General features: G+C 46.7%; 1 protein-coding gene across 1 annotated transcript in view; it reads right to left on the bottom strand.

Annotated features, from left to right (window-relative positions):
• LOC140202461 (uncharacterized) overlaps positions 1 to 25,616 on the bottom strand; it is a 349,311-nt gene that overhangs the window by 45,806 nt on the left and 277,889 nt on the right. The window lies entirely within an intron of this gene.

Raw genomic sequence — 25,616 nt, 5'->3', positions numbered from 1 at the left:
CAGGACACTCCCTGTGGCGTAACTCAAGACCGTCCCTACAGCATAACACATGGCCTTCCGTGTGGAGTAACATAGGACCATCCCTGTGCCATAACACAGGGCCCTCGCTGCAGCCTAATGCAGGAACCTCCCAGCATACAAATGCAGGGTCTTCCCTTCTCACTATCCCTCATCTCCAAAGGGTTTATGCTCAGTAACGGTGGTGATGCAGGAGCAGCATTTCAAGGGTTAACAGCAGGCACTGAGGGAGAGTTAGTGATATCTGCAGTGACCTGTACACCTCTATCAGGTCACCTCTCATCCTCCGTCACTCCAAAGAGAGAAAGCCGAGTTCACTCAACTATTCTCATAAGACATGCTCCCCAATCCAAGCAACAGCCTTGTAAATCTCCTCTGCACCCTTTCTATGGTTTCCACATCCTTCCCTTAGTGAGGTGACCAGAACTGAGCACAGTACTCCAAATGGGGTCTGACCAGGGTCCTATATAGCCGCAACATTACCTCTCAGCTCCTAAACTCAGTCCCACGATTGATGAAGGCCAATGCACCGTATGCCTTCTTAACCACAGAGTCAACCTGCGTAGCAGCTTTGAGTGTCCTATGGACTCGGACCCCAAGATCCCTCTGATCCTCCACACTGCCAAGAGTCTTACCATTAATACTATATTCTGTCATCATATTTGACCTACCAAAAAGTATCACCTCACACTTACCTGGGTTGAACTCCATCTGCCACTTCTCAGCCCAGTTTTGCATCCTATCAATGTTCTGCTGTAACCTCTGACAGCCTTCCACACTATCCACAACACCCCCAACCTTCGTGTCATCAGAAAATTTACTAACCCATCCCTCCGCTTCCTCATCCAGGTCATTTATAAAAATCACGAAGAGTAGGGGTCTCAGAACAGATCCCTGAGGCACACCACTGGTCACCGACCTCCATGCAGAATATGACCCATCCACAAACACTCTTTGCCTTCTGTGGGCAAGCCAGTTCTGGATCCACAAAGCAAAGTCTCCTTGGATCCCATGCCTCCTTATTTTCTCAATAAGCCTTGCATGGGGTACCTTATCAAATGCCTTGTTGAAATCCATATACACTACATCTACTGCTATACCTTCATCAATGTGTTTTGTCACATCTTCAAAAAATTCAATCAGGCTCGTAAGGCACGACCTGCCTTTGACAAAGCCGTGCTGACTATTCCTAATCATATTATGCCTCTCCAAATGTTCATAAATCCTGCCTCTCAAGATCTTCTCCATCAACTTACCAACCACTGAAGTAAGACTCACTGATCTATCTCTACTCTCTTTCTTGAATAAGGGAAAAACATCTGTAACCTTGTAATCCTCCGGAACCTCTCCCGAGTCCTCTTGAAATAAGTGCTAACATCATATTTGCCATCCTCATCACAGACTCAACCTGCAAATTAACCTTTAGGGAATCCTGTACAAGCACTCCCAAGTTCCTTTATGCCTCAATTTTTTGTATTTTCTTTCTATTTTGAAAACAGTCAACCTTTTCATTTCTTCTGCCAAAGTGCATGTCCATATACTTCCCAACACTATAATCTACCTGCCATTTCTTGGTCCATTCTCCTAATCTGTCTAGTCCTCCTATAGCCTCTTAACTTCCTCAAACTACCTGCCCCTCCACATGTTCATATCTTCTGCAAACTTTGAACAGGTTCAATTTAATGTCAGAGAAATATATAGAATATGCATCTTGAAATGCTTTTTCTTTGCAAAACATCCACAAAAACAGAGAAGTGTCCCAAAGAATGAACGACAGTTAAAAATGAGAACCCCAAAGTTCCCCTAGCTCCGCCCTCCCACGCATAAGTGGCAGTGAGTCAACGATCCCCACTCCCCCACCCCCGGCAAAAAAGCACACCTGTTACTGAGCACAAGCGTGAGCTACGCGATAGCAAAGACACGGACCTTGCAGTTACCCCAAAGACTATCGCATTTGATCCAGCATTCAACAAACTACAGGTTCTCTCTCCCCCTAGTAAGGGAGAGGGAGGTGTCCCCCATTTTCACTTTGCAACAAAACCATCAATTCCATCATCCATATCATTGACATATAACATAAAAATAATTGGTCCCAACACAAACCCCTGTGGAACACCACTAGTTACCAGCAGCCAACCAGAAAAGGCTCCCTTTATTCCCACTCTTTGCCTCCTGCCAATCAGCTACTGCTTTATCCATGCCAGAATCTTTCCTTGTAATACCATGGGCTCATAGCTTGTTAAGCAGCTTCATGTGTGGCACCCTGTAAAAGGCCTTCTGAAAATCCAAATACACAACATCAACCAACGCTCTTTTGTCTATCCTGCTTGTTATTTCTTCAAAGAATTCCAACAGATGTATCAGGAAAGACTTTCCCTTGAGGAAGCAGTGCTAACTACAGCCTGCAAGTACCCCGAAACCACATCCTTAACAATCGTCTCCAATATCTTCCCAACCACTGGTGTGCTTTAAAAATAAGGCACTGATGAGGCCTCACCTTGAGTATTGTGTACAGTTTTGGGCTCCTCATCTTAGAAGGTATGTGCTGGCATTGGAGAGGATCCAGAGGAGGTTCACAAGGATAATTCCAGAAATGAAAGGGTTATCATATTAGGAATGTTTAATGGCTCTCGGTCTATACTCACTGGAATTTAGAAGGATGAGGGGGATCTCATTGAAACCTTTTGAAGGTTGAAAGGCCTAGACAGAGTAGATGTGAAAGAATGTTTCCCATGGTGGGGGAGTCTAGGACAAGAGGGCATTGCCTCAGGATAGAGGGGTGATCATTCAAAACAGAAATGCAGAGAAATTTGTTTACCCAGAGGGTGGTGAATTTGTGGAATTTGTTGCCACATGCAGCTGTGGAGGCCAGATTGTTGGGTGTATTTAAGGCAGAAATTGATAGGTTCCTGACTGGACATGGTATCAAAGGTTATGGGGAGAAGGCCAGGAAATGGGGTTGAGGAGGAGAAAAAAAAGAATCAGCCATGATTGAATAGCAGAGCAGACTCGACAGGCCAAATGGCCTAATTCTGCTCCTATGTCTTATGGTCTTATGGCCACTGAGGTAAGTCTAACTGGCCTATAATTTCCTTTCTTCTGCCTCTCTCCCTTCTTGAAGAGTGGAGTGACATTTGTAAATTTCCAGTCTTCCAGAACTATTCCAGAATCTAGTAATTCTTGAAAGATCATTACTGATGCCTTCAGCCGCCTCTTTCAGAACCCTGGGGTGTACACCATCTAGTCCAGGTGATGTAGCTAACTTCAGACCTTTCAGTTTCCCAAGAACCTCCTCCCTTGTAGTGAGAACTTAACACACTTCATGACCCCTCACACCTGGAACTTATACCATATTGCTGGTGTTTTGCACAGTGAAGGCTGATATAAAATACTTATTCAGTTTGTCTGCCATTTCGTTGTTTCCCACCCCCCCCCCACTACCTCCTCAGTATCATTTTCCAGTGGTCCGATAGCCACTCTCAGCTCTCTTTTACACTTTCTGTATCTGAAAAAAAACTGCTTACAATAATAACATTGTATTTGTTAATACCTTCCTTACCACTGTCTTAACTTGCAAGTTAAGTCTTAAGGAATCCTGCACAAGAACTCTCAAGTCCCTTCGCACATCCGATTTTTGAATTTTCTCCTCATTTAGAAAATATTCTACACCTTTTTTCCTTCTGCCACAGTGCATGACCACAGGCTTCCCTATACAATATTCCACCTACCAAGTCTTTGCCCACTCTCCCGATCTGTCTAAGTCCTTCTGCTGACAGCCTGCATCTTCAACACTCCCTCAACCAATCTTCATGTCATTTGCAAACTTAGATACAAGGCCATCAATTCCATCATTCATGTCATTGACACATTGACAGATAATGTGGAAAAAGTGGTCCTAATAGCAAACCCCGCAGAGCATCACTAGTCACCGACAGCCAACCAATAAAGGCACCCCTTATTCCCACTTCTTGACTCCTTCCAGTCAGCCAATCATATATCCATGGAGCTATCTTTCCTGTAATACCATGGGCTCTTATCTTGTTAAGCAGCCTCTTTTCTTTACAAATCTTTTTATTATTATTATCCAAAATTATCAAAGTAAGTAACACTTGCAATATCTCAAGAGAGAAAAAGCAGCCTCATGTGCAACACCTTGTCAAAGGCCTTCTGAAATTCCAAGTAAACAACATCCACAGACCACAAACAAGAGAAAATCTGCAGACGCTGGAAATCCAAGCAACACACACAGAATGCTGGAGGAACTCAGCAGGCCAGGCAGTATCTATGGAAAACGTACAGTTGACGTTTTGGGCTGAAATGTCAACTCTACTTTTTTCCATTGAACCTGCCTGGCCTGCTGAGTTCCTCCAGCATTTTGTGTGTTTTGCTCAAATATCCACTGACTCTCTGACTATCTTTGTCTATCTTTCCCTGTTAGTTCCTCAAAGAATTCCAATAGATGAGTCAGGCATGTCTTTCCCTTCAGGAAACCATGCTGACTACAACCTATTTTATCATGTGCCTCCAAGTACCCCAAAACTTCATTCTTAATACTGATCTCCAACATCTTCCTAAGCACTGAAGTCAGGTTAACTGGCTTATAATTTCCTTTATTCTGCCTCCCTCCCATCTTAAAGAATGGAGTGACATTTGCAATTTTCCAGTCCTCTGGATCCATTCCAGAATCTAGTAATTCTTGGAAGATCATTAGTAATGCCTCCACAACCTCTTCAGCTACTTCTTTCAGAACCCTTGGGTGTTGTCCATCTGGTCCAGGTGTCTAAGCTACTTTCAGACTTCTCAGCTTCCCAAACATCTTCTCCTTAATAATACCACCTGCACTCACGTCTGCCCTCATACTATTGAATTTCTGGCATACTGCTAGTGTCCTCCACATTGAAGACTAATGCAAAACACTTACTAAGTTTGTTGGTCATTTCTTTTGTCCCCTATTACTACTTCTCCAACGACATATTTCAGCAGTCCAATATTCACTCTTGCCTCTCTTTTACTCTGAAGAAACTGTTTGTATCTGCTTTTATATTATTGGCTAGCTTACCTTCGTATTTCACCTTCTCTCTCCCTATGGCTATCTTAGTTGCCCCCTTCTCATTCCCACTAATTTATGCTCTACTATATGCCCTCTCTTTTGCTTTTATGCTGTTTTTGACTTCCCTGGTCAGTTATGGATGTATCATCCTGCCTTTAGAATACTCCTTCATCATTGGGACGTCCCTAAACTGCGCCTTCCAAATTACCCACAGAAACTCCAGCTTTGCCGTCATTCCTGCTAGTGTCCCCTTCTTATCAACTTTGGCCAGCTCCTCTCTTAGGTCTTTGTAATTCCCTTTACTCCACTGTAATACTGATATATCTGACTTTATCTTCCCCCTTTCAAACTGATGTCTATCACTTTCTCCTAAAGATTCCTTGACCTTAAGCTCTTTAATCAAATCTGGTTCTTAACACAACACCCAATCCAGAACAGCTGATTCCCCAGTGAGCAGCATTCCCACATTCCTACATTCTGCTCTAAAAAGCCATTTTGTAGGCATTCTGCAAATTCCCTCTCCTCGGCTACAGCACCAACCACATTTTCCCAATCTATCTGCACATGGAAATTCCCCACCACTATCTTAAATATTGCCTTTTTTACATGCTTTTCTATCTCTTATTGTAATTTGTATCCCACATCCTATATAACTCCCATCAGGGTTTTTTTACCCTTGCAGTTTCTTAACTCTACCCACAAGGATTCTACATCTTCTGATCCTATGTCACCTCTAAGGATTTGATTTCAGTTTTTACTTAAAGTTTTTACACCACCCCTTCTGGTTACCTGCTTATCCTTTTGATACAATGTGTAAACTGTAAAGAACTGTAATCTTCTTTCAGCCATGACTCAGTGATGCCCACAATGTTATACCTGCCAATCTCTAACTGTGCTACAAGATCGTCTACCATATTGTGGTTAAGAAGGCATACGGTGCATTGGCCTTCATCAATTGTGGGATTGAGTTTAGGAGCCAAGAGGTAACATTGCAGCTACAGTATATAGGACCCTGGTCAGACCCCACTTGGAGTACTGTGCTCAGTTTTGGTTGCCTCACTACAGGAAGGATGTGGAAACCATAGAGAGGATGCAGAGGAGATTTACAAGGATATTGCCTGGATTGGGGAGCATGCCTTATAAGAATAGGTTGAGTGAACTCAGCCTTTTCTCCTTGGAGAGATGGAGGATGAGAGGTGACCTGATAGAGGTGTATAAGATGATGAGAGGCATTGATCGTGTGGATAGTCAGAGGCTTTTTCCCAGGGCTGAAATGGCTAACACGAGAGGGCACAGTTTTAAGGTGCTTGGAAGTAAGTACAGAGGAGATGTCAGGGGTAAGTTTTTTACGCAGAGAGTGGTAAGTGCATGGAATGGGCTGCCGGCGACCGTTGTGGAGACAAATACAATAGGGTCTTTTAAGAGAATCCTGGATAGGTACATGGAGCTTAGAAAAATAGAGGGCTATGGGTAACCCCAGGTAATTTCTAAAGTAAGGTCATGCTCAGCACAGCTTTGTGGGATGAAGAGCCTGTATTGTGCTGTAGGTTTTCTATGTTTCTATGTTTATTCTGTATATTGCATGCATTGAAATATGACACCTTCAGTTCTGTTTTTGTCACCCTTTTCAATTTTGTTCCCTTATTACACTTTAACTCATCCGACTGACTACATTTTTGCCCAATCATCTGCCTTTTCTTCCCCACAGTCTTCTACACACAGCATCAATCTACTTGTATATCAGTCCTATCACTCTGGTTCCCATCCCATTGCCAAATTAGTATAAATCCTCCCTAGCAGCTCTAACAAACCTGCCTGCAAGGATATTGTACCCCTCGGGTTCAGGTGTAACCTGTCCTTTTAGTACAGGTCATACTACTGTCCTGTAGAGATCCCAATGATCCAGAAATCTGACCTCATGCCCCTGCGCCAGTTCATCAGCAACACATTCATCTGCCAGATCATCCTATTCTTCCCCTCACTGGTGTGGCACGGGCAACAATCCAGATATTATTATCCTGCAGGTCCTGCTTTTCAGTTTTCTGCCTAACTTCCTATACTTTCTCTTCAGGACCTCCTCCCTTTCCCTACCTATGTCATTAGTACCAATATGTACCACCATTTCCAGCTGTTCAAAGTCATTTTCAGTCTCTCATTGCTACAGTTAGAAGTTCCCACCTGTTTTTACCAGTGCCCAAGAAGAGTAGTATGAGGTGGCTTAACAACTACTGTTCAGCAGCACTCACATCTACGGTGACTGAGTGCTTTGAGAGGTTTGTTATGGCTAGAATTAGCTCCGATCTCAGCAAGGATCTGGACCGACTGCAATTTGCCTATCGCCTAATAAGTCTATGGTGGATGTAATCTCATTGGCTTGTCACCTGGCCTGGACAATACAAATAGCTATGTCAGCATGTTGTTTATTGACTGGAGCTCAACATTTAACGCCATCATTCCTACAGTTCTGATTGAAAAGCTCCAGAACCTGGGCCTCTGTACCTCCCTCTGCAACTGGATCCTTAACTTCCTAACTGGAAGACCCACAACCTATGCAGATTGGAAATAACATTTCCACCTCTCTGATAATTGATATTGGCAGGGGTGTGTGCTTGGCTCACTGGTCTACTCTCTCTACACTCATGACCGTGTGGCTAGGCACAGCTCAGATGCCATCTATAAATTTGCTGATGATACAACCATTGTTGGCAGAATTTCAGATGGTGATGAGTACAGGAGCAAAATATATCAGCTAGTTGAGTGATGTGAGTGATGTCGCATCAACAATCTTGCACTCAACGTCAGTAAGACCAAAGAACTGATTGTGGTCTTCAGAAAGGGTCAGGTGAGGGAACACACATCAGTCCTCATAGAGGGACTAGAAGTGGAATGACAGCAACTTCAAGAACCTGGGTGTCAGTATCCCTGAGGATCTAACCTGGAGCCAACATATTAATACAAAGAAAGCATAACAGTGGCTCTATCTCATTAGGAGTTTGAGGAGATTTGGTATGTCACCGAAGACACATGCAAATTTCTGTAGATGTACTGTGGAGAGCATTCTAACTGGCTGCAACACCATCTGGCATAGGTATGGGGTTGGGGAAGGCTCCTGCACAGGATCGAAATAAACTGCAGAGAGTTGTAAACTCAGTCAACACCACCATGGACACTAGACTCCACAGTATCCAGCACAAACTCAAAAAGGTGGCATCCATCATTAGGGACCCCCATCACCCAGGTCATGCCCCCTTCTCATTGCACCATCAGGAAGGACCTATAGAAGCCTGAAGGCACACACTCAACAATTCAAAAACAGCTGCTTCCATCTGCATTTTTTTCTATTATGTATTGTGTTGTACACACATACACACACACACACATACACACACACACATACACACACACACATACACACACACGCAAACATACACACACACACACACAAACATACACACACACACATACACACACGTGTGCACACACACAAACACATACACACACACGTGCGCACGCACACACATACACACACACGCACGCGCGCACACACACATACACACGTGCACGCACACAAACACACACGCACACACATATACACACACACATACACACACGCACGCACACACATACACACACACACATACACACGTGCGCGCACACACACACATACACACGCACGCACACACACATACACACACATATACGCGCGCGTGTATACACACACACCTCACACAGTTTTAAGCTGCGGTACCTTGTGTGCTGATAAAGGGACTCCTCCGCAGCTCGCTACCTCAGTGTGGATGGGGGTTGACTGACTCCAGCAGGGGAGTAAGGAGGGGAGTGGATGTCACAGAATATCTCACCAGCCACAGCTCGGTAGAACTTACTCTTTCCGCTCCAGCAGCAGGTGCATTCCCCCGCCCCTCTGTTGTATTTTAACCAGTGTTGCCAGGAGATAACTCTGGCCAATGGTGAGTGCCAGTGACTAGCAAGAATAGCAGACCCTGTGATTGCAGCTCAGTCCCACACACTCACTCTCAGCTCAGTCCCACACACTCACCGCCAGGAGGAGGTGAGTTTCAAAGATAATAGCAAAAGCATTGGATAGGAAGTGTGTGAATATGGCTGGGTGGGTTGGGGACAGGAATAGGGTTGATGTGGGATGAGCTGAGAGTGAGAGTGAGTGTGTGTGAGACTGAGCTGTGAGTGAATGTGAGTGAGTGTCAGTGAGAATGAGCTGAGACTGATTGAGACATAGCTGTGACTGAGTGAGAGTGAGTGTGAGACTGAGCTGAGAATGAAACTGAGATGAGAGTGATAGTGAGTATGAGTGAGACTGAGCTGAGAGTGAGTGTGAGTGAGACTGAGCCGAGAATGAGACTGAGAGTGGTGTGAGTGAGACTGAGCTGAGAATGAGACTGAGCTGAGAGTGAGTGTGAGTGAGACTGACCTGACAGCGAGTGTGAGTGAGACTGAGTTGAGAATGAGTGTGAGACTGAGCTGGGAGTGAGTGTGAGTGAGACTGAGCTGAGAATCAGACTGAGCTGAGAGTGAGAGTGAGCTGAGAATGAGACTGAGCTGAGAGTGAGTGTGAGTGAGACGGAGCTGAGAGTGAGTGTGAGTGAGACTGAGCTGAGAGTGAGTGTGAGTGAGACTGAGTTGAGAGTGAGTGTGAGTGAGATCCAGCTGAGTGTGAGTGAAACTGAGCTGAGAGTGAGTGTGTGGGATTGACCTGGGAGTGAGACTGAGCTGAGAGTGAGTATGAGTGAGACTGAGCTGAGAGTGAGTATGAGTGAGACTGAGATGAGTGTGAGTGTGTGTGAGACTGAGTTGAGAGTGAGTGTGTGAAACTGATCTGTGAGTGAGTGAGTGAGTGTGACTGTGTGTGAGACTGAGCTGAGAATGAAACTGAGATGAGAGTGAGTGTGAGTGAGACTGAGATGAGAGTGAGTGTGAGTGAGACCGAGCTGAGAATGAGACAGAGCGGAGAGTAAGTGTGAGTGAGAGTGAGCTCAGATTGAGTGTGAGTGAGACTGAGCTGAGTGTGAGTGTGTGGGACTGAGCTGAGAGTGAGTGTGAGTGAGAGTGAGCTGAGAGTGAGTGTGAGTGAGAGTGAGCTGAGAATGAGACTGAGCTGAGAGTAAGTCTGAGTGAGAGTGATTGTGAGTGAGACTGAGCTGAGAATGAGACTGAGCTGAAATTGTGAGAGTGAGCTGAGAATGAGACTGAGCTGAGAGTGAATGAGAGTGAGAGTGAGTGTGAGACTGAGCTGAGAATGAAACTGAGATGAGAGTGAAAGTGAGTATGAGTGAGAGTGAGCTGAGATTGAGTGTGAGTGAGACTCAGCTGACAATGAGACTGAGCTGAGAGTGAGTGTGAGTGAGACTGAGCTGAGAGTGAGTGTGAGGGAGACTGAGCTGAGAATGAGACTGAGAGTGGTGTGAGTGAGACTGAGCTGAGAATGAGACTGAGCTGAGAGTGAGTGTGAGTGAGACTGACCTGACAGCGAGTGTGAGTGAGACTGAGATGAGAGTGAGTGTGAGTGAGACCGAGCTGAGAATGAGACAGAGCGGAGAGTAAGTGTGAGTGAGAGTGAGCTCAGATTGAGTGTGAGTGAGACTGAGCTGAGTGTGAGTGTGTGGGACTGAGCTGAGAGTGAGTGTGAGTGAGAGTGAGCTGAGAGTGAGTGTGAGTGAGAGTGAGCTGAGAATGAGACTGAGCTGAGAGTAAGTCTGAGTGAGAGTGATTGTGAGTGAGACTGAGCTGAGAATGAGACTGAGCTGAAATTGTGAGAGTGAGCTGAGAATGAGACTGAGCTGAGAGTGAATGAGAGTGAGAGTGAGTGTGAGACTGAGCTGAGAATGAAACTGAGATGAGAGTGAAAGTGAGTATGAGTGAGAGTGAGCTGAGATTGAGTGTGAGTGAGACTCAGCTGACAATGAGACTGAGCTGAGAGTGAGTGTGAGTGAGACTGAGCTGAGAGTGAGTGTGAGGGAGACTGAGCTGAGAATGAGACTGAGAGTGGTGTGAGTGAGACTGAGCTGAGAATGAGACTGAGCTGAGAGTGAGTGTGAGTGAGACTGACCTGACAGCGAGTGTGAGTGAGACTGAGTTGAGAATGAGTGTGAGACTGAGCTGGGAGTGAGTGTGAGTGAGACTGAGCTGAGAATCAGACTGAGCTGAGAGTGAGAGTGAGCTGAGAATGAGACTGAGCTGAGAGTGAGTGTGAGTGAGACTGAGCTGAGAGTGAGTGTGAGTGAGACTGAGTTGAGAGTGAGTGTGAGTGAGATCCAGCTGATTGTGAGTGAAACTGAGCTGAGAGTGAGTGTGTGGGATTCACCTGGGAGTGAGACTGAGCTGAGAGTGAGTATGAGTGAGACTGAGCTGAGAGTGAGTATGAGTGAGACTGAGATGAGTGTGAGTGTGTGTGAGACTGAGTTGAGAATGAGTGTGTGAAACTGATCTGTGAGTGAGTGAGTGAGTGTGACTGTGTGTGAGACTGAGCTGAGAATGAAACTGAGATGAGAGTGAGTGTGAGTGAGACTGAGCTGAGAGTGAGTGTGAGTGAGACCGAGCCGAGAATGAGACTGAGCTGAGAGTAAGTGTGAGTGAGAGTGAGCTCAGAGTGAGTGTGAGTGAGACTGAGCTGAGAGTGAATGTGAGTGAGACTGAGCTGAGATTGAGTGAGAATGAGACTGAGCTGAGAGTGAGTTTGAGTAGACTGAGCTGAGAGTGAGTGTGAGTGAGACCGAGCTAAGAATGACACTGAGCTGAGAGTATGAGTGAGACTGAGCTGACAGTGAGTGTGTGTGAGACTGAGCTGAGAGTGAGTGTGAGAGTGAACTTAGAGTGAGTGTGAGTGAGACTAGGCTGAGAATGAGACTGAGAGTGGTGTGAGTGAGACTGAGCTGAGAATGAGACTGAGCTGAGAGTGAGTGTGAATGAGACTGACCTGACAGCGAGTGTGAGTGAGACTGAGCTGAGAATGAGACTGAGTTGAGAATGAGTGTGAGACTGAGCTGGGAGTGAGTGTGAGTGAGACCGAGCTGAGAATCAGACTGAGCTGAGAGTGAGAGTGAGAGTGAGTGTGAGTGAGAGTGAGCTGAGAAAGAGACTGAGCTGAGAGTGAGAGTGAGAGTGAGTGTGAGTGAGAGTGAGCTGAGAAAGAGACTGAGCTGAGAGTGAGTGCGAGTGAGACTGAGCTGAGAGTGAGTGTGAGTGAGACTGAGCTGAGAGTGAGTGTGTGTGAGACTGAGCTGAGAGTGAGTGTGAGTGAGACTGAGTTGAGAGTGAGTGTGAGTGAGATCCAGCTGAGTGTGAGTGAAACTGAGCTGAGAGTGAGTGTGTGGGATTGACCTGGGAGTGAGACTGAGCTGAGAGTGAGTATGAGTGAGACTGAGCTGAGTGTGAGTGTGTGTGAGACTGAGCTGAGAGTGAGTGTGTCAAACTGAGCTGTGAGTGAGTGAGTGTGACTGTGTGTGAGACTGAGCTGAGAATGAAACTGAGCTGAGAGTGAGTGTGAGAGTGAACTTAGAGTGAGTGTAAGTGAGACTGAGCTGAGAGTGAGTGTGAGTGAGACTGAGCTGAGAAATTGACTGATCTGAGAGTGAGTGAGAGTGAGCTGAGAATGAGCCTGAGCTGAGAGTGAGTGTGAGTGAGACTGAGCTGAGAATGAGACTGAGCTGAGAGTGAGTGTGAGTGAGGCTGAGCTGAGAGTGAGTGTGAGTGAGTGTGAGCTGAGAATGAGACTGAGCTGAGAGTGAGAGTGAGTGTGAGTGAGACTTAGCTGAGAGTGTGTGAGTGAGAGTGAGCTGAGAATGAGACTGAGCTGTGAGTGAGTATGAGTGAGACTGAGCTGACTGTGAGTGTGAGTGAGACTGAGCTGAGAGTGAGTATGAGTGAGACTGAGCTGAGTATGAGTGTGTGTGAGACTGAGCTGAGAATGAAACTGAGATGAGAGTGAGTGTGAGTGAGACTGAGCTGAGTGTGAGTGTGTGGGACTGAGCTGAGAGTGAGTGTGAGTGAGAGTGAGCTGAGAGTGAGTGTGAGTGAGAGTGAGCTGAGAATGAGACTGAGCTGAGAGTAAGTCTGAGTGACAGTGATTGTGAGTGAGACTGAGCTGAGAATGAGACTGAGCTGAAATTGTGAGTGAGAGTGAGCTGAGAATGAGACTGAGCTGAGAGTGAGTGAGAGTGAGAGTGAGTGTGAGACTGAGCTGAGAATGAAACTGAGATGAGAGTGAAAGTGAGTATGAGTGAGAGTGAGCTGAGATTGAGTGTGAGTGAGACTCAGCTGACAATGAGACTGAGCTGAGAGTGGTGTGAGTGAGACTGACCTGAGAATGAGACTGAGCTGAGAGTGAGTGTGAGTGAGACTGACCTGACAGCGAGTGTGAGTGAGACTGAGTTGAGAATGAGACTGAGTTGAGAATGAGTGTGAGACTGAGCTGGGAGTGAGTGTGAGTGAGACCGAGCTGAGAATCAGACTGAGCTGAGAGTGAGAGTGAGAGTGAGTGTGAGTGAGAGTGAGCTGAGAATGAGACTGAGCTGAGAGTGAGTGTGAGTGAGACTGAGCTGAGAGTGAGTGTGAGTGAGACTGAGTTGAGAGTGAGTGTGAGTGAGATCCAGCTGAGTGTGAGTGAAATAGCTGAGAGTGAGTGTGTGGGATTGACCTGGGAGTGAGACTGAGCTGAGAATGAGTATGAGTGAGACTGAGCTGAGAGTGAGTATGAGTGAGACTGAGCTGAGTGTGAGTGTGTGTGAGACTGAGCTGAGAGTGAGTGTGTCAAACTGAGCTGTGAGTGAGTGAGTGTGACTGTGTGTGAGACTGAGCTGAGAATGAAACTGAGATGAGAGTGAGTGTGAGTGAGACTGAGCTGAGAGTGAGTGTGAGTGAGACTGAGCTGAGAGTAAGTGTGAGTGAGAGTGAGCTCAGAGTGAGTGTGAGTGAGACTGAGCTGAGAGTGAATGTGAGTGAGACTGAGCTGAGATTGAGTGAGAATGAGACTGAGCTGAGAGTGAGTTTGAGTAGACTGAGCTGAGAGTGAGTGTGAGTGAGACCGAGCTAAGAATAAGACTGAGCTGAGAGTATGAGTGAGACTGAGCTGAGAGTGAGTGTGTGTGTGAGACTGAGCTGAGAATGAGACTGAGCTGAGAGTGAGTGTGAGAGTGAACTTAGAGTGAGTGTGAGTGAGACTGAGCTGAGAGTGAGTGTGAGTGAGACTGAGCTGAGAATGAGCCTGAGCTGAGAGTGAGTGAGAGTGAGTGTGAGTGAGACTGAGCTGAGAATGAGACTGAGCTGAGAGTGAGTGTGAGTGAGACTGAGCTGAGAGTGAGTGTGAGTGAGTGTGAGCTGAGAATGAGACTGAGCTGAGAGTGAGAGTGAGTGTGAGTGAGACTGAGCTGAGAGTGTGTGAGTGAGAGTGAGCTGAGAATGAGACTGAGCTGTGAGTGAGTATGAGTGAGACTGAGCTGACTGTGAGTGTGAGTGAGACTGAGCTGAGAGTGAGTATGAGTGAGACTGAGCTGAGTATGAGTGTGTGTGAGACTGAGCTGAGAATGAAACTGAGATGAGAGTGAGTGTGAGTGAGACTGAGCTGAGTGTGAGTGTGTGGGACTGAGCTGAGAGTGAGTGTGAGTGAGAGTGAGCTGAGAGTGAGTGTGAGTGAGAGTGAGCTGAGAATGAGACTGAGCTGAGAGTAAGTCTGAGTGACAGTGATTGAGTGAGACTGAGCTGAGAATGAGACTGAGCTGAGAGTAAGTCTGAGTGACAGTGATTGTGAGTGAGACTGAGCTGAGAATGAGACTGAGCTGAAATTGTGAGTGAGAGTAAGCTGAGAATGAGACTGAGCTGAGAGTGAGTGAGAGTGACAGTGAGTGTGAGACTGAGCTGAGAATGAGACTGAGCTGAGTGTGAGTGTGAGTGAGAGTGTGCTGAGAATGAGACTGAGCTGAGAGTGAGTGTGAGTGAGAGTGTGCTGAGAATGAGACTGAGCTGAGAGTGACTGTGAGTGAGAGTGAGCTGAGAGTGAGTGTGAGTGAGAATGAGTTGAGTGAGTGTGAGTGAGACAGCTGAGAATGAGACTAAGCTGAGAGTGAGTGTGTGGGATTGGCCTGGGAGTGAGACTGAGCTTAGAGTGAGTGTGAGTGAGACTGAGCTGACAGTGAGTGAGTGAGGCTGACAGTGAGTGTGAATGAGACTGAGCTGTGTGGGTGTGAGTGAGACTGAGATGAGAATGAGACTGAGCTGAGAGTGAGTATGAGTGAGACTGAGCTGAGAGTGCGTATGAGTGAGACTGAGCTGAGTGTGAGTGTGTGTGAGACTGCGCTGAGAGTGAGTGTGTGAAACTGAGCTGTGAGTGAGTGAGTGACTGAGTGTGACTGTGTGTGAGACTGAGCTGAGAATGAAACTGAGATGAGAGTGAGTGTGAGTGAGACTGCTGAGAGTGAGTGTGAGTGAGACTGAGCTGAGAGTGAGTGTGAGTGAGGCTGAGTTGAGAATGAGTGTGAGTGAGACTGAGCTGAGAGTGAGTGTGAGTCAGACCGAGCTGAGAATGAGACTGAGCTGAGAGTGAGTGTGAGTGAAAGTGAGCTCAGAGTGAGTGTGAGTGAGACTGAGCTGAGAGTGAGTGTGAGTGAGATTGAGCTGAGAATGAGACTGAGTTGAGAGTGAGTGTGAGTGAGAGTGAGCTAAGAATGAGACTGAGCTGAGAGTGAGTGAGACTGAGCTGATAATGAGACTGAGCTGAGAGTGAGTGTGAGTGAGCCTGAGCTGAGAGTGAGTGAGAGTGAGTGTGAGTGAGACTGAGCTGAGAATGAGACTGAGCTGAGAGTGAGTGTGAGTGAGACTGAGCTGAGAGTGAGTGTGAGTGAGTGTGAGCTGAGAATGAGACTGAGCTGAGAGTGAGAGTGAGTGTGAGTGAGACTGAGCTGAGAGTGTGTGAGTGAGAGTGAGCTGAGAATGAGACTGAGCTGTGAGTGAGTATGAGTGAGACTGAGCTGACTGTGAGTGTGAGTGAGACTGAGCTGAGAGTGAGTATGAGTGAGACTGAGCTGAGTATGAGTGTGTGTGAGACTGAGCTGAGAATGAAACTGAGATGAGAGTGAGTGTGAGTGAGACTGAGCTGAGTGTGAGTGTGTGGGACTGAGCTGAGAGTGAGTGTGAGTGAGAGTGAGCTGAGAGTGAGTGTGAGTGAGAGTGAGCTGAGAATGAGACTGAGCTGAGAGTAAGTCTGAGTGACAGTGATTGAGTGAGACTGAGCTGAGAATGAGACTGAGCTGAGAGTAAGTCTGAGTGACAGTGATTGTGAGTGAGACTGAGCTGAGAATGAGACTGAGCTGAAATTGTGAGTGAGAGTAAGCTGAGAATGAGACTGAGCTGAGAGTGAGTGAGAGTGACAGTGAGTGTGAGACTGAGCTGAGAATGAGACTGAGCTGAGTGTGAGTGTGAGTGAGAGTGTGCTGAGAATGAGACTGAGCTGAGAGTGAGTGTGAGTGAGAGTGTGCTGAGAATGAGACTGAGCTGAGAGTGACTGTGAGTGAGAGTGAGCTGAGAGTGAGTGTGAGTGAGAATGAGTTGAGTGAGTGTGAGTGAGACAGCTGAGAATGAGACTAAGCTGAGAGTGAGTGTGTGGGATTGGCCTGGGAGTGAGACTGAGCTTAGAGTGAGTGTGAGTGAGACTGAGCTGACAGTGAGTGAGTGAGGCTGACAGTGAGTGTGAATGAGACTGAGCTGTGTGGGTGTGAGTGAGACTGAGATGAGAATGAGACTGAGCTGAGAGTGAGTATGAGTGAGACTGAGCTGAGAGTGCGTATGAGTGAGACTGAGCTGAGTGTGAGTGTGTGTGAGACTGCGCTGAGAGTGAGTGTGTGAAACTGAGCTGTGAGTGAGTGAGTGACTGAGTGTGACTGTGTGTGAGACTGAGCTGAGAATGAAACTGAGATGAGAGTGAGTGTGAGTGAGACTGCTGAGAGTGAGTGTGAGTGAGACTGAGCTGAGAGTGAGTGTGAGTGAGGCTGAGTTGAGAATGAGTGTGAGTGAGACTGAGCTGAGAGTGAGTGTGAGTCAGACCGAGCTGAGAATGAGACTGAGCTGAGAGTGAGTGTGAGTGAAAGTGAGCTCAGAGTGAGTGTGAGTGAGACTGAGCTGAGAGTGAGTGTGAGTGAGATTGAGCTGAGAATGAGACTGAGTTGAGAGTGAGAGTGAGCTAAGAATGAGACTGAGCTGAGAGTGAGTGAGACTGAGCTGATAATGAGACTGAGCTGAGAGTGAGTGTGAGTGAGACTGAGCTGAGAGTGAGTGTGAGTGAGACTGAGCTGAGAGTGAGTGAGAATGAGACTGAGCTGAGAGTGAGTGTGAGTGAGACTGAGCTGACAGTGAGTGTGAGTGATACCAAGCTGTGAGTGAGAGTGAGCTGAGAGTGAGTGTGTGTGAGACTGAGCTGAGAGTGAGTGTGAGTGAGACTGAGCTGAGAATGAGACTGATCTGAGAGTGAGTGAGAGTGAGCTGAGAATGAGACTGAGCTGAGAGTGAGTGAGAGTGAGTGTGAGTGAGACTGAGCTGAGAATGAGACTGAGCTGAGAGTGAGTGTGAGTGAGACTGAGCTGAGTGAGTGTGAGTGAGACTGAGCTGAGAGTGAGTGTGAGTGAGACTGAGCTGAGAGTGAGTGTGAGACTGAGAGTGAGTGTGAGTGAGACTGAGCTGAGTGTGAGTGTGAGTGAGACTGAGTTGAGAATGAGTGTGAGTGAGACTGAGCTGAGAGTGAGTGTGAGTGAGACCGAGCTGAGAATGAGACTGAGCTGAGAGTGAGTGTGAGTGAAAGTGAGCTCAGAGTGAGTGTGAGTGAGACTGAGCTGAGAGCAAGTGTGAGTGAGACTGAGCTGAGAATGAGACTGAGTTGAGAGTGAGTGTGAGTGAGAGTAAGCTAAGAATGAGACTGCGCTGAGAGTGAGTGTGAGTGAGAGTGAGCTTAGAGTGAGTGTGAGTGAGACTGATCTGAGAGTGAGTGAGAGTGACCTGAGAATGAGATTGAGCTGAGAGTGAGTGAGAGTGAGTGTGAGTGAGACTGAGCTGAGAATGAGACTGAGCTGAGACTGAGTGTGAGTGAGACTGGGCTGAGTGAGTGTGAGTGAGACTGAGCTGAGAGTGAGTGTGAGTGAGACTGAGCTGAGAATGAGACTGAGCTGAGAGTGAGTGTGAGTGAGACTGAGCTGAGAATGAGACTGAGCTGAGAGTGAGTGTGAGTGAGACTGAGCTGAGGGTGAGTGTGAGACTGTTGAGAATGAGTGTGAGTGAGAGTGAGCTGAGAATGACACTGAGCTGAGAGTGAGTGTGAGTGAGATTGAGCTGAGAATGACACTGAGCTGTGAGTGAGCATGTCTGAGACTGAGCTGAGGGTGTTAAGCTGGGGCGTGCCCACTGGTTAGCATGGATGGCATGGGCCAAATGTTCTATTTCTATTCTGTAACTTGGTGATGTTCTGACAATGAACGATGGGGCTGAGGGAGTACTGAAGAACAAGCCCTCAGTGTACAAGTGAAAGGATCTGCAGGGTAGCAGCAGGGGTAGATGAAGGTGGACGGGGTGGGTATACAACCTCAACCCCCGTCTGCACCATACTGATCTCAGAGTGGGCTTCCCACAGCTCCCTCAACGCCATCCCACCAGCAGCACCCGTGGATGGGGCATCAAGCACCCACTCCAATTCCATTCTGTGCAGGAGCCAGCCAATCGACCCTCATGCCTGCTTGCCCACTCGTTGGGACTGTGCCTGGGGCTTACCTCAGCACACAAACACACACTCATTAGCTCTAGTTTTTCCCATATTTCAATATGTATAAATTAGGATAAGATGTTAGCATGCTATGTCAGTGCCAGAAGAGTGGCGACTCATGCTGGCTGCTCTTGGACTGTGTTGGTCGTTGACAGAAATGAGACATTTTACTGTATCCATTGATGACAAATAAAGTGAATCTTTTTGTGCTATGTCCTAAACTAGGGGCATTTAAGAAACTCTTAGATAGGCACAGGGATGCTAGAAAAATAGAGGGGTATGCATGATGGAAGGGTTAGATTAATCTTAGAGTAGGTTAATAGGTCAGCACAACATGGTGGGCTGAAGGGCCTGTACTGTGCTGTCATGTTCTGTGTTCTGAATCTTTAATCTTAAAAAAATAGAGGGCTACGGGTAACCCGAGGTAATTTCTAAAGTAAGTACAGTGGCATGCAAAAGTTTAGGCACCCCAGTCCAAATTTCTGTTACTGTGAATAGCTAAGCGAGTAAAAGATGACCTGATTTCCAAAAGGCATAAAGTTAAAAGATGACACTATTATATTTCTTTAATATAATAGTCCATTGTGGATTTTGAGGTGTGTTTAAGATCATTATCCTGTTGTAGAAGCCAGTTCTATTTTAACTTCTTCAGTCCACAGGACTTGTTCCCAAAATGTACCAGACTTGTTTAGATGTTCCTTTGAACCTTTTGAATAGAACTTTTTGGCCGCAAGAGCAAAGGTATGTTTGGAGGAAAAAGGGTGCAGAATTTCATGAAAAGAACCCCTCTCCAACTGTTAAGCATGGGGGTGGATCGATCATGCTTTGGGCTTGTGTTGCAGCCAGTGGCACGGGGAACATTTCACTGGTAGAGGGAAGAATGAATTCAATTTACTACCAGCAAATTCTGCAACCAAACATCACACCGTCTGTAAAAAAGCTGAAGATGAGAAGAGGATGGCTTCTACAACAGGATAATGATCCTAAACACACCTCAAAATCCACAATGGACTACTTCAAGAGGCACAAGCTGAAGGTTTTGCCATGGCCCTCACAGTCCCCCAACCTAAACATCATCGAGAATCTGTGGATAGACCTCAAAAGAGCAGTGCATGCAAGACGGCCCAAGAATCTCACAGAACTAGAAGGCTTTTGCAAGGAAGAATGGACGAAAATCCCCCAAACAAGAATTGAAAGACTCTTAGCTGGCTACAGAAAGCGTTTACAAACTGTGATACTTGCCAAATGGGGTATTACTAGGTACTGACCATGCAGGGTGCCCAAACTTTTGCTTCCGGTCCTTTTCCTTTTTTGTTATTTTGAAACTGTAAAAGGTGGAAATAAAAAAGTTTTCTTGCTTAAAATATTAAAGAAATGTGTCATCTTTAACTTAATGCCTTTCGGAAATCAGTTCATCTTTTACTCGCTTAGTTATTCACAGTAACAGAAATTTTGACCGGGGTGCCCAAACTTTTGCATACCACTGTACATGTTCAGCACAGCATTGTGGGCTGAATGGCCTGTATTGTGCTACAGGTTTTCTATGTTTCTTTGTTTAATCCACTTAGAATATGCACTACTGTAATAATTTATAGTATATTTTATGTATTGCAGTGTACTGCTGCCACAGAACAACAAATTTCACGATTTATGTCGGTGATATTAAAACTTGATTCTGATTAGTCATAGAACCATAAAACACCACAGCACAGAAACAGGCCCTTCAGCCCATCTAGTTTGTACCAAATTATTAAACTGCCCAGTCCTACCAACCTGCACTGGACCATAGCCCTCCAAAACCCTTCCATCCATGCACCTATCCAAATTTCTTTTAGAAGTTGAAATCAACCCCACATCTACCACTTACACTGGCAGCTTGTTCCACACTCTCACCATCCTCTGAGTGAACTCTGTCTTTAATCTTATTTAACAACATATGTTGTTACTGAAAGGTCTGATTCTGCTTCTCGGAAGCTCTCTGTTTCTGGTTGAGTATACTGAGACTTGTTGCCCCTCTCACTCCTCCTCGACTGGCTCATATTATAGACCTGGGCACTGGGCAGGTCAGTCCCTCTCACACCGGATCGAGACAGCAGAATGTGGCGAAAGCTTGAGGAGATTCAGTAGCTCAGCATACACAGATTACCATGTTTATGTCTGCTGACAGCACGGGAGAACACACAACATGCCAGAACTCCTGAGTTGCATTTCAAAGGAAACATTGCCTCAGGGTCTGTGACACGGTTATACATGGAAAGCCAACATCTCCTAAATATTTAGCCAAGAAACCAAGAGTAAATCCACTTGATGAGACTGACAGTCCCCAGAATAGGAACAAATTTTTTTAAAAAACAAACAAACTATGAGCATGCAAACTCAATGTTTAGAGGACAAATGAGTTGGTGAAGGAGGGAGGTGCAGCGATGGACAGTGGCGTCATCACATAAATGTCATGCCCTGCACCTGCACTTGCTACTCTGAAGATCAGCACAACATCCCTGGGATGAGGGATGATGCTCGAGTCCCCGAGGGGCCAAGGGAGAGGCTGATGACGGCACAGTCCCAGGGGAGGGGGAGGACCAAGACACAAGTACCAACATAGGAGCAGCATGTGAGTGGAGTGCTTAATGTTCCAAGTATGTTATTATCAAAGTACATAAATGTCATCATATACAACCATGAGATTTCTTTTCCTGTGGGCATGTTCAAGAGAATAGTGACCAGAATAGAATGAAGAAGGACTGCACCAACGTGGGTGTTTCACCAGTGTAGCATCACAGTGCCAATGGCCCGGGTTCAATTCTGCTATGTCGCTGAGAAGCTTGTGCGTTCTTCCTGTGATCGTGTGCGTTTCCTCTGGGTGTTCCAGTTCCCTCCCATGTTCAAATGAAATACCGGTAACAGATTTATTGGTCATGAGTGTAATTGGATAGCATGGGCTCATCAGGCCAGAAAACCCTGTTACCATGCGATAAAATTAAAAACTAAAGAGATGGCACAAAAATAGACTCGTTAGTACACAATGGTTTTGAGAAACACTGCACCAAATTCAACTGAATCACATCTGTCTGTAAGTCAAATATACCCCTCACACCTCCTCCTCAGGTACATCCTCCACCCCTCACACCTCCTCAGGTACATCCTCCACCCCTCACAACTCCTCCTCAGGTACATCCTCCACCCCTCACACCTCCTCCTCAGGTACATCCACCACCCCTCACACCTCCTCAGGTACATCCTCCACCCCTCACAACTCCTCCTCAGGTACATCCACCACCCCTCACACCTCCTCCTCAATACATCCTCCACCCCTCACAACTCCTCCTCAGGTACATCCACCACCCCTCACACCTCCTCCTCAGGTACATCCACCACCCCTCACACCTCCTCCACAGCTATATCCTCCACCCCTCACACCTCCTCCTCAGGTACATAGTCCACCGCTCACACCTCCTCCTCAGGTACATCCTCCACCCCTCACACCTCCTCCTCAGGTACATCCTCCACCCCTCACACCTTCTCCTCAGGTACATCCATCACCCCTCACACCTCCGCAGGTACATGCTCCACCCCTAACACCTTCTCCTCAATTGAAAAAGACACTTTGTTCCACGTGCGGCCAGCCCAGTGGCTGCTATGCTTTTTCATGATTGTGTGTGATCTTCAGGCCACCATGTGCTTTCATAACCACTTTCTCAACCTGCGGCATCCTGTCAGTAAAGGAGACAACTCTCACCACAGCCGCCAAGTCACCCTCTTCAGAATCTTGCCCACTGCGAGATCGAGTTTCAAGCTTATCAATCAAATGTACAGCAAAACACAGTGAAACATGATATATGCATGAACAACAAACACATGCATTCTGGTACACCCAGTCTAACATCCCTGGAGTAAGAATTCCCGTATCTTTGCATTTCGCTGTGTAGCACATGCAGGGAACAGCAGCATGGTAGCACTGCAGTCCGCACGATGCTTTCACAGCTTTGGGCATTCTGGAGTTTGGAGTTCCATTCCAGCAGTGTTCTGTCAGGAATGTGTACATTCACCTTGTGTCCAGTGAGTTTCCGCTGTCTGTTCAGTTTTCCTCCCATAGTCGCCAGTCACTAACCTAACTGGTCATTGTAAACTAGCCTGTGATTAGGCTTGGTTTAAATCGTTGGGTTGCTTACCAGTGATCCTTATGGAGCTGGAAGGACCTATTCTGCACTCTATCTCAAAGTACATAAAATAAAGAATAGTAAAAAATAATACAAAACAGGACTTGTACAGGATGTGTCAGTGACCTCGAGGCTTGTACAGGATGTGTCAGTGACCTCAGGACTTGTACAGAGTGTATCAGTGACCTCAGGACTTGTATAGGATGTGTCAGTGACCTCAGGACTTGTACAGGATGTGTCAGTGACCTCGGGGCTTGTACAGGTTGTGTCAGTGACCTCAGGACTTGTACAGGATGAATGAGGGACCTCAGGACTTGAACAGAGTGTGTGAGGAACCTCAGGACTTGTAAAAAGTGTGACAGGGTCTTCAGGATGTGGCAGAGAGTGTGTGATGGGATGGTGTAGAGGGAGCTTCACTCTGTGTCTGACCCTGGGAGAATATGATGGGATGATGTAGAGGGAACTGAATGAGTATTTTGCATCAGTCTTTACTGGGGAAGACATCAGCAGTATACCGGACACTCAAGGGTGGCAGGGAAGAGAAGTGTGCACAGTCACAATTACGACAGAGAAAGTACTCAGGAAGCTGAATAGTCTAAGGGTAGATAAATCTCCCGGACCAGATGGAATGCACCCTCGTGTTCTGAAGGAACTAGCTGTGGAGATTGCGCAGGCATTAGCAATAATCTTTCAAAACTCAATAGGTTCTGGCATGGTTCCAGAGGACTGGAAGATTGCAGATGTCACTCCGCTATCTAAGAAGGGGGCAACGAAGCAAAAAGGAAATTATAGACCTGTTAGCTTGACATCGGTGGTTAGGAAGTTGTTGGAGTCAATTGTCAAGGATGAGGATACGGAGTACCTGGAGACATATGACAAGATAGGCAGAACTCAGCATGGTTTCCTTAAAGGAAAATCCTACCTGACAAACCTATTGCAATTTTTTGAAGAAATTACAAGTAGGCTAGACAAGGGAGATGCAGTGGATGTTGTGTACTTGGATTTTCAGAAGGCCTTTGACAAGGTGCCACACATGAGGCTACTTAACAAGATAAGAGCCCATTGAATTACGGGAAAGTTACATACGTGGATAGAGCATTAGCTGATTGGCAGGAAACAGAGAGTGGGAATAAAGGGATCCTATTCTGGTTGGCTGCTGGTTACCAGTGGTGTTCCACAGGGGTCCGTGTTGGGGCCACTTCTTTTTACATTGTACATCAACGATTTGGATTATGGAATAGATGGCTTTGTGGCTAAGTTTGCTAATGATACAAAGATAGGTGGAGGGGCCGGCAGTGCTGAGGAAACAGAGAGTCTGCAGAGAGACTTGGATAGATTGGGAGAATGGGCAAAGAAGTGGCAAATGAAATACAATGTTGGAAAGTGTATGGTTGTGCACTTTGGTAGAAGAAATAAACCGGCAGACTATTATTTAAATGGGGTGAGAATTCAAAGTTCTGAGATGCAATGGGACTTGGGAGTCCTCATGCAGGATGCCCTTAATGTTAACCTCCAGGTTGAGTCGGTGGTGAAGAAGGCAAATTCATTTCTAGAGGAATAGAGTATAGGAGCAGGGATGTGATGTTGAGGCTCTATAAGGCACTGGTAAGACCTCACTTGGAGTACTGTGCTCAGTTTAGGGCTCCTTATTTAAGAAAGGATGTGCTGACATTGGAGAGGGTACAGAGAAGATTCACTAGAATGATTCTGGGAATGAGAGGGTTAACATATGAGGAACATTTGTCTGCTCTTGGACTGTACTCCTTGGAGTTCAGAAGAATGATGGGGGGATCTCATAGAAACATTTCGAATGTTGAAAGGCATGGACAGAGTGGATATGGCAAAGTTGTTTCCCATGGTGGGTACGAGAGGGCATGACTTAAGGATTGAAGGGCGCCCTTTCAGAACAGAGATGAGAAGAAATTTTTTTAGTCAGAGGGTGGTGAATCTATGGAATTTGTTGCCATGGGCGGCAGTGGAGGCCAAGTCATTGGGTGTATTTAAGGCAGAGATTGACAGGTATCTGAGTAGCCAGGGCATCAAAGGTTATGGTGAGAAGGCGGGGGAGTGGGACTAAATGGGAGAATGGATCAGCTCATGATAAAATGGCAGAGCAGACTCGATGGGCCGAATGGCCGACTTCTGCTCCTTTGTCTTATGGTCTTATGAACTTCACTCTGTGACTGACTGTGGGAGTGTGTGATGTGACAGTGTGGAGGGAGCCTCACTCTGTGTCTGACCACGGGAGTGTGTGATGGGATGATGTAGAGGGAACTTCACTCTGAGTCTGACCCCGGGCATGTGTGATGAGATTGTGTGGAGGGAACTTCACTCTGTGTCTAACCCTGGGAGTGTGTGAATGGTGATGGGGATGGAGGTAGACTGACCAGAGAGGGCAGGGTGATGGGGAAGTTGGAGGGAAACGAACCAGAGAGGGCAGGGTGACAAGGATGGAGGGAGTCTGACCAGACAGGACAGAGTGACAGGGAAGTGGAGAGAGACTGACCAGAGGGGACAGGGTGATGGGGAGATGGAGGGAGAGGGGCTGACCAGACTCGGCAGGGTAGTGGGAAGGTGGATGGAGAGTGACCAAAGACGGCAGGATGACAGGAAGAGGGACGGG

Source organism: Mobula birostris, chromosome 9 (genome assembly GCF_030028105.1).
Source record: "Mobula birostris isolate sMobBir1 chromosome 9, sMobBir1.hap1, whole genome shotgun sequence".
Taxonomy (NCBI): Eukaryota; Metazoa; Chordata; class Chondrichthyes; order Myliobatiformes; family Myliobatidae; genus Mobula; species Mobula birostris.
The sequence above is the reverse complement of the archived record's forward strand: the minus strand, read 5'-3'. Positions and strand labels throughout refer to the sequence as shown.